Source organism: Dipodomys merriami, unplaced genomic scaffold (genome assembly GCF_024711535.1).
Source record: "Dipodomys merriami isolate MVZ:Mamm:240054 unplaced genomic scaffold, mDipMer1.0.p SCAF_173, whole genome shotgun sequence".
Classification (NCBI taxonomy): Eukaryota; Metazoa; Chordata; class Mammalia; order Rodentia; family Heteromyidae; genus Dipodomys; species Dipodomys merriami.
The window spans coordinates 1,503,949-1,513,512 of NW_027203082.1; the positions used below are offsets into that span (position 1 = coordinate 1,503,949).

A 9,564-nucleotide genomic window follows, 5' to 3' on the forward strand; every position below is an offset into this window, starting at 1 on the left:
TACCACTTGAGCCATGCCTCCACTCCAGCATTTAGCTGGTTACTTGGATAAAATCTTAAAGACTTCTCTGCCCAAGCTGGCTTTAAATTCTGTCCTTCAGGTTTCAGCCTCCTGAGTAGCTAGAATTACAAATGTGAGCCACAGGAACCCAGCTGTTTTTTGTTTGGTTTGGTTTGGTTTGGTTGAGACAGGTTTCATGTATCACAGACTGGTCTCAACTCAGCCTTTTGAGTTCTGGGATTACAGGCTTGTGCTGTCTTGCCTGGTTTGGCTTAGCTTGACTTAACTCCTCTTTTTGTTCATTGTTATTCTATTTTCTCTATTTAGAATGATTATTTAGCTACTGTTCATCTAACCAGCCATATATTTAACCACTCCATGCTGAGAATAAAGATATTAGAGCTTCAATGCTGGTGCCATGCCTACACTTAAGAAATTCATTATGGTTTGTTCACCCATGCTGTATAATAATAGGTATGCTTTAAGTGGTGTTGATGGCAGTAGTAATAGCATATTAAAGTCTTAGAACTATGTAACACTCTGAACTGTAGGCTGCTCTGCCTGCTCAAATTTATTACAATAATATGTACAATAATATTCCACATTAAGTTATTGTGAATACAAGGAAAAACTCAGTAAAGTTTTCAAATAGAATACTTTAAATTCATTCTTTAAAAAACATTTAGGGAATGTCTACTCTGTATAAAAGCTACAGCATACCATCCCTGCTTTCAGAGTGCTGATATCCTTATAAGAATAGACAGAAAAGCATAGTTTCTGTAAAAGTGAGATAGATATTCTGGTAAGACAAGTCGTGGGTTCAACTCATTCTAGATCAACAGAGATCATTCTTGCTGTCAGCATTCCATGTATTTATATTGAGATCTAACATGACGGCTCATTGGTGGCATAAAAGACAGTCTTTGTGGATGTAAGATATGAAGGCACTGAACTAGACAAATCCTCAAAGCCTTGTAATTCTACTTGGATAGAATGAATTCAGCCTGACCAAATGAGGTGACTACTGGCAGGTCCATGGTCTTAATCTATTTTCTATTGTTAGAACAAAATTCCCAAGCCTGGATACTTTAAGAGAGAAAGAAGTTGGCTCAGTTTGGAAAGTAGAAACGTTCCAGAAGATGGCAGCAGAGTTTGCCCAGCTTCTGATAAGGCCTGGGTGACAGTTCAACTTAACCATTGAAAAACAGAGACCAGAAGTGAGCAGGAACAGAAAAACCCAGCTGTGAGAGAGGTGGAGAGGTTCTACTTTGTAGCAGGCTATGCTTGAGGTAACCAGCCCAGTCTCTCATAAGGGACAACTCACTCCCACAAGGAAATATTAATCCCTCACAAAGGCTCCAGTAACTCTCAACATAATTACACTGGGGACCAAGCTTTGACTTAGATTTGGGTGGGGGAAAACTATATATTCACATATAACACTCCCCACATTGAATATGAGCATGTGTTAGGTCCTGTCCAGAGAGCACATTTTGATGGGAAGAAAAAGAATAGACCTGCAGGTTCAAGAAAAGGGAACAGAAGGAGAGGAAAGCCAGGCACTGGTGGCTCACACTGTAGTACTAGCTACTCAAGTGGCTGAGATCTGAGGATCAAGTTTGAAGTTTGCCCATAAGAAAAGTCTGTGAGACTCATGTCCAATTAACCACAAAAGGGAGGAAATGGAGCAGTGTGGTTCAAATGACAGAATGCCGGCTTAAAAAGAGAAAGAACACACACACACACACACACACACACACACACACACACACACACACACACGAAGAAAGAATGCAAGGCCCTGCGTTCAAACCCAAGTACCAACACAAAATGGAGGAGGAAGGGAAGGAGGAAGAAACAGAAACAGTCAATATAAACTCCTAACTCCTCACAGCTGGCCTGAAACTGATGGTGATAGATGCTTGGGGATATGCCCTGTGCCCCTTCGAGAGCTCCCTCATTGCCTTCTCCACCAGTGTTGACAACAGCTTCCATGCTTCATATTTCCCCTAGATGGCAGCAGCAGAACAAAATAGAAAGGAAAAATCTGCTTTTAGACATGTATTCCACGTCTTTGCTAAGTAAAGCTCTTAGGATGTTATTTGAAACAAAATATACTTTTGAAATAAAATTCTTCTTTCAATATAGAAATACTTCAACAGTATGCCAATAATTAAAATCAATGCACAGATATCCTCACAATTGTTCAACTTGTCAGGGCCTCAATAACCCATTTATAATGTTACAATAGGAATGCCTTTGTAAAGATTGACTGCTTATATTCACAAGTTTACATCTGGGAGATAAGATGGTGAAGTTGAATACCAAATGGGCTTTGGAAATTGGTAGAAAGTCATCCTATAAAGAGCCAAATAATCAGATGAATAGTACATCAAAATTCTCTAACGATTTATTGTTCTCTAACTGAAATAAGAAATATTTTATTTCTCTAATAACTTTTTGCATTTTAAGTTTTTTCAAATAAAATGTGTGTAATAATTGCTTTTACATGTATTAAACTTATACACAAACTGACATGGTGAATTGAAACTCTTTGTATAATTACAGATAATAAAAATAATTAAAATTATAGTTATATATATTCAAGGAAGAACTCATTTTATTATAATATGATATTTCCCACCACCATTCTTGGGGGATAGAATTTACAACCCTAGAGAATAAACTGTAGAGGAGATTGTGAAACAATAGAAATATTATTTTTAAAACAGTGTCATGAAAGATGCCAAGAGCTTAAAAGGATAAAAATCATCAATATTTTTTAAGCCTGAGTTTGTTGTTTTATCCCAACACAGTTCTCAGCTGAATTAAACAAAGGATTCCTGAAGGTTTGGAAAATAGTTGTCTAAGCTTGTGTCTTATGAATCTAGAAAAGACAATTCACATCTCTAACTTCATAAATGTATTTATAAGATAATTGTCCTACCAAGGACCCTGAAAAATCTTGCAAAGGGTCACCTGTTTCTATTTCATATAAAGGTGCCCTTTGGACTGATGCAGCTTTCTTAACCTGAGTCAGAATGGCTTTTTTTAGGTTAAAGCCCTACCAAACTAACCCTTTTTCTTCTTGAATATTATACTGACTTAATAACTCTGTTAATCAATCAGCATCTTTGCACTAAATCAATTGCTTAACCAGGTTGATGGAGAAGCAGCACAAAACAAGATTAGAGTTTAGTTGGATTTGTAGCTCTATTCTTCATTCATAAACACTGCATATATTTGAAAAGCTGTTAGGCAACATGCAATTCGAATCTCAATATTTCTTACTTTGACCTAATGTGTCATTCAAAAAATCAGAGAGATGATGAAAACTTTATATGACTTATATGAATGGAAAAACTAGAAATGACATACAAGACATAGAATGACATTTTATAAGAAATAGTAAGATTCCATAACTGACACAGTACTTGCAAAGAGTTTACTTCACATAGAATATTCTGTGAGGCACTGGAGATTCCACAGTGATCATGAGAGACATGGAAACAGACATCTAGAATAACAACATGAAGTCCAATTAAAAAAGTAAGAGGATTTGGAGGCATGGGTTAGTTGGTAGAGCAAAAGCCTATGAGTAAAAGCATCAGGTGTTGAGTTGGAGGTCCAGTCCCAGACCAAAAAAAAAAAAAAAAAAAAGAAGAAGAAAGAAAGAAAGAGGGCTGGGAAGGTGGCTCAGTGGTAGAGCGCTTGCCTTGCGTGCTTGAGGCCCTGGGTTCGATTCCTCAGCACCACATAAGCAGAAGAAAAAAAAAAGCTGGAAGTGGCGCTGTGGCTCAAGTAGTAGAGTGATAGCCTTGAGCTGAAGAGCTGAGGGACAGTGCCCAGGCCCAGAGTTCAGGCCCCACGACTGGACTCCTTCCCCCCCCCCCCACCGGCAAAAAAAAAAAAAAAAAGAAAGAGAAAGAAAAGGCAAGAGGACAACTCAACATAGTGGACTATTTACTGTGTATATGCAAATATTTTGTTTATATTATGTATTCATATATATACATATTGTATATTTTTATACACACACATGTATTTGTGAGCCAGTCCCACACCTAAAATCCTAGCTATTTGGAGGCTGAGATATGAGGATTTTGGTTTAAAGCCAGCCCAGGCAGGAAAATCTGAGAGACTCTCTTCTCCAATAAATTACTCAGAAAAGGCCAGAAGTGGCACTGTGGCTGAAGTGGTAAGAGATAGCCTTGAGCTGAAGAGCTCAGGGACAGTGCCCAGTCCCTAAATTCCAGCCCCAAGACGGGCAAAAAAAAAGTATATATATATATATATATATATATATATATATATATATATATATACACATACATACATATATATACATATGTTTACATAAATGTATATGGTGTATATACACATTATATACTATATATAGTATATAGTATATATTCACTACATACATTTTATATACAAATAAATATATACTATATATACAAACATATTTGTATATATGGACTTATGTATATGTATACATAAATATATGTGTGTATACACACACAAATAAATCTCAGCTTCTTGAACAGGTTAAGGATTATAGTAGTGAGCCATCAAAGCTGGGCTAACATCATGGATTTTTCTATAACATTATTGTATATTTTAGATTATTATAAACAACACTGATACAAACATCCTTAAAGTTACAACTTTGCCTAATTTTTCAAATTATTTCCTTTCCAAAAACGCCCAGAGTGAATTTTTTACATATTGACATTGTCTTCCAGAATTTGTACATCTGGCACAGTGTGTCTGAGTTCTGTTTCCCCATATACACATGAAGATAATGTTTTCAGTTCCCTATTGGCACTTACTGAAGTTACTACATGCTCATAGTTCTAAACTTTTGCAAAACTTGTATTCTAAATGGCTAACCTTATAATACATGTGGGTCATGGAGTGACAGGTAGACCAGCAAAATGTTTTAAATAAAATAATCCATAGGTGGGAAGGATATTATAGTCGCCATTTTTTGTTGTTAATTTAACTTTGAATCTTCCTCTTCATCAGGAAAAGTCTTCTTCCAGCAGACAAATGGAATATAATCTCCTTTTGATGTCTTTAGATTTTTTTTCCAAAAATGATTCAAACTCCTCCTTTTTTTTTCTTTTCTTTTTTCCAGTTCTATGGCTTGAACTCAGGGCCTGGAACTCTCATTTAGCTTTTTGCTCAGGACTGGCACTCTATCATTTGAGCCACAGCTCCACTTTCAGCTTTTTGCTGATTAATTGAGCTGGCTTTAAATCTTTACCCTGAGACCTCTCTCAACCTGAGCAGTTGAGAAATTACACTCAGTATACTTTATTGGTACTTCTGTTGTAGGTCATATTATAAAGTAATAAATTATTTTTTATCTCTGACTCTCTCAAATCATTGTGTATGCTTGTAAATAAAGGCTTCTCGTGGACAGCACTACACACAGGTCTTAACATATAGTGGCAGTGAAATAAATGTTTGTTGCATGAGTGGATAGATTTTTAAAAATCAAAAGAATAGATTGTGCTTTTTATTTCTGTGATCTGTGAATTTTTCATGATTCTTAGGATTAAGGTATAGAAGAAAATACATCAGGTCTATGGTCCTAGTTCTCTTGGAAGTTTGAAACCAGCTGAAGAAAACATGAGGCACCTACAGAGAAAAGGATTGGGGTATATTAGAAGCTTTATCTCAATGCATGTGATCTATAGGCAAGAATACCTGTTTTCCTGCCTGCATGGTCAGAATGTCACTAAAGAAGTGGAACTTGCTAAGTTCTCTGAAGAAGGTATAATAGCAGATTCCTATACTGTTTGTCTAGGCTGGCTTTCTACCAAGATCCTCAGATTTCAGCCTCCTGAGTAGAAAGGATTACACACATGAGCCAATGGAACCCAGTTTAATTCAAGGAATTTCAACAAAACATGTGTTGTTAGTTTTACATGAATAGCAGGGCTTTAAAAACTTTCTCTCCTGGTAAAGACAGGGCTCTATCTCAAAATAAGTATTAGAAGGCATGAAGGTGTCATATCACTGTTCTGATGCACAATGAGGAAGTCAACCTTAAGGAAAGGTTAGTAAAAAGATTAAACATTTTCTATGTTTCTGTTTGTTTGTTTTTTTATATATTGACACTGGGATGTGAATTCAGGGCCTCAGATTTGGCTTCTTTGCTCATGGCTGGCTCCAGTTTCAACTTCCTGTCTTGACATAATCAGATTGGGTCTTATGTTTACCCTCCACATGGACTCTGATGCACTCCAAGAAATCTGAGGATTTCTGTACCAGTCACACATTTTAGCATATTGCAGGGACAGGATCAGGACCCTTTGTATTGGAGCAGAGCCACTGATGTAAAACAATGAAACTGCTACTTTCAGAAGAACAATTTAAAAATACACCTGGAGAGTGACATGTTATTCTTACTGGTGCTCTTCAATTTGAGCTACACCTCCACTTATAGCTTTTCAGTGGTTAATGGAGGTAGGAACCACAAAGACTTTCCTGCCTGAGCTCACTTCAAACCTTGGTCCTCAGATCACAGTCTCCTGAGTAGCGAAGGTTTCATGCATGAGCCACTGGAGCCCACTGACACTATGTAATTGTACCAGAACAGGTACAATGAAACTGTCACTGGCAAACAGTGTTGTATTGTCACATCTAATTAGCAAACTAGTGCTGATTTTTAAAAATTTTGTTATTATAAAGGCGATGTACAGAGCAGTTACAGTTACATAAGTCAGGTAGAGGGTTCATTTCTTTTTGAACAATGTCACTCTTGCCCTTGCTCTCTCCCAATTTTTGTCTCCCATCCCCACCCACAGTTGCATAGCTAATTTTCAACATATTATCTAGTGAGTACCACTGCTGTATTTGTTCACCCTTTGTCCCCCCATTTCTGTGCCCCTCCTTACATTCCCAAAGAGAGATAAATGAACAAACAAGACAAAAGGAAAAGAAAACAAAAACAACAACAGAAAGAAAAATCCTCATTTCCATTTCCTGGAACTCATTTTGATAAATATTATTTTATATGATCAGAGGCATATAAGCATTGCACCTTTGTGTTCCTTTCCTAAGAGTATCCTTCTTTGGTTGCACTGGGTATGAATGCCTAGAGTCCTATATGTCTCAGTATGTTTAAGATCTAGCTTCTGAATATGAGAGGAAACATTGGTACTGACTTTTATGTCAGAAAACTGTGTTGTTTTTAAAATATCGCTGGTGGGTGCTAGTGGCTCACATCTACAAACCTAGTCACCCAGGAGTCTGAGATTAGAGAATCTATGTTCAGCTTTATACCAGGCAGACAACTCGTTCGCAGTCTTTTGTTGTTGTTGTTGTTGTTATTGTTTGTAGGGCTTGAACTCAGGGCCTGGAAGCTGTCACTGACTTTTGTACTCAAGGCTAGTTAGTACTCTACCACTATGAACCACAGTGCCACTTCTGATTTTCATGGACTTTCCTTCCTGGGCTGGCTTCCAATAGCTATCCTCAGATCTCAGCCTCCTGAATAGCTAAGATTACAGGCATGAGCCAGTGCCTGGGTCCTTGATACTCTTGTCTCTAAATAACTAACAAAAATCCATAAGCAGAAAGGCATAGGAATAATGCTAGTTGAGAGTCATAAAGCTTATCGAAAGCTGGAGACCCTGAGTTCAAGTCCCAGCATTGGAAAAATAAAATAATAAAAGATATCCTTACTCCTTTAGACAAAAAGATGAAATGTAAATGTGTAGAAAGAAGTCTATAAAAATTCCTGTTTCTATATTTTAACCATAATGATTATTAATATAGTGCACGTTTGTGTACCACACACATATGCTGGTCCTAGGGCTTGAATTCAAGGCCTGCATATTGTCCCTGAGCTTTTTTATTTCAAAGCTAGCACCCTACCACTTGTCCTACAGCTCTAATTCCAGCTTTTTTGTCATTAATTCATAATTTGAATCTCACTGACAAGTCTCAGCCTTGAAGCCCAAGCAGACTTCAAACCATGATCTTTAGATTCAGCCTCCTGAGCCTGTTTATTAATTTGTAGTAGTATCTCTTTTCCTAGCCATGTATATATTTAAATAAAAATTAAACTAATTATAATATTGTATAAATTGCTTGTTAATGTCTTTGTATATCAACATCATTTTTTTCATGCCAGTCCTGGGGCTTGAACTCAGAGCCTGGGTGCTGTCCCTTAGCTTCATTTGCTCAAGGCTAGCACTCTAATACTTACTCCACAGAGCCACTTCTGACTTTATTGTGGTGAAGTGGAGATAAGAGTCTCATAGACTTTCTTTCCCCAGGCTAGCTTCAAACATCAATCCTCAGATCTCAACCTCTGAGTAGTTAAGATTACAGGCATGAGCCACCAGTGGCCAGCTATGTCAATATCACTTATAATCATTATTTCCTAATTTGTTTATGAGCTGTAATTTAATAATCCCTATTTATGGAGATTTAGACTGTTTCCACTTTTGTTAATTATCTTTAAAAGACCATTGTCTTTCCTGCAATATTTTTTCTTGTGAAATAAATGTAGGGAAGTAGAGAAGATTTGTACCTAAGATCATACTCTCAGAAACCTCTAAAGGCCAGGCACCCATGGCTCACTCCTGTAATCCTAGCTACTCAGAGGCTGAGATCTGAGAATGACAGTTTGAAGTCAGCTGAAGCAGAAATGTCTGTGAGACTCTTATCTCCAATTAACCACAAAAATCTGGAACTAACGCTATGGCTCCAGTGATACAGTGTTAGCCTTGAACACAAAAGCTCAGGAGCAGTGCCCAGGCCCAGAGTTCAAGCCCCAGGACCCGGAGGAGGGGGAAGAAGAAGGGGGAAGCTCTGGCTTTGCAAACACAATGTAAACTACATACTTCTTGCTTTTCTCTGATTGTGGAGTTTCCTGCTTGGGCTGTCTTTGAGCGTACTGAGGATTATAGACATAAACCATTGGCACCCAGCTATAAGAACATTTTGAAAAAAATTCTTATGGAATGCTTCACAAATTTGTGTATAATCCTTGCTCAGGGGCCATGCTAATCTTCTTTAAATTGTTCCAGTTTTAGTATATGTACTACCAAAGTGAGCACTTGAAAAAAATTTTTCCCAGTCCTAGGGCCTGGGTGCTGTACCTAAGACTCTGTGCTCAAGGCTAGTGCTCTACCACTCGAGCCACACCACCATTTCCAGATTTTTCTGTATAGTTTATTGGAGATAAGGGTCTCATAGACTTTTCTGCTGGGGCTAGGTTCAAACCGCTATCTTCAAATCTCAGCCTCCTGAGTAGCTAGGATTACAGGTGTGAGCCACAGGCACCTGGCCAAACTTTTTAAATTAACAGTATCATATTAACTGTAGAAATTCAGAAAATTGTTTTAAGGATTACAACAAAGAAGCTAACAATGAACATTTTATGTCTTTTATAGAATTTTCTATGCACATACACATTTTCTATACATATATACATTCTATACATATATTTGCATACATACAAAATATGTGTATGTGTATATACATATATGTATCTGTATACATATATGTATCTATGTATATCTCTATCTATATATGTATATA

The 9,564-nt window shown here is 37.2% G+C and overlaps 1 non-coding gene across 1 annotated transcript; it reads right to left on the reverse strand.

Moving 5' to 3' along the window:
• Positions 1 to 8,968: 8,968 nt before the first annotated feature.
• LOC138829507 (U6 spliceosomal RNA) lies at positions 8,969 to 9,080 on the reverse strand. Its single transcript, XR_011372635.1, has one exon. It is a non-coding gene; the product is annotated as a U6 spliceosomal RNA (small nuclear RNA).
• Positions 9,081 to 9,564: the final 484 nt, after the last annotated feature.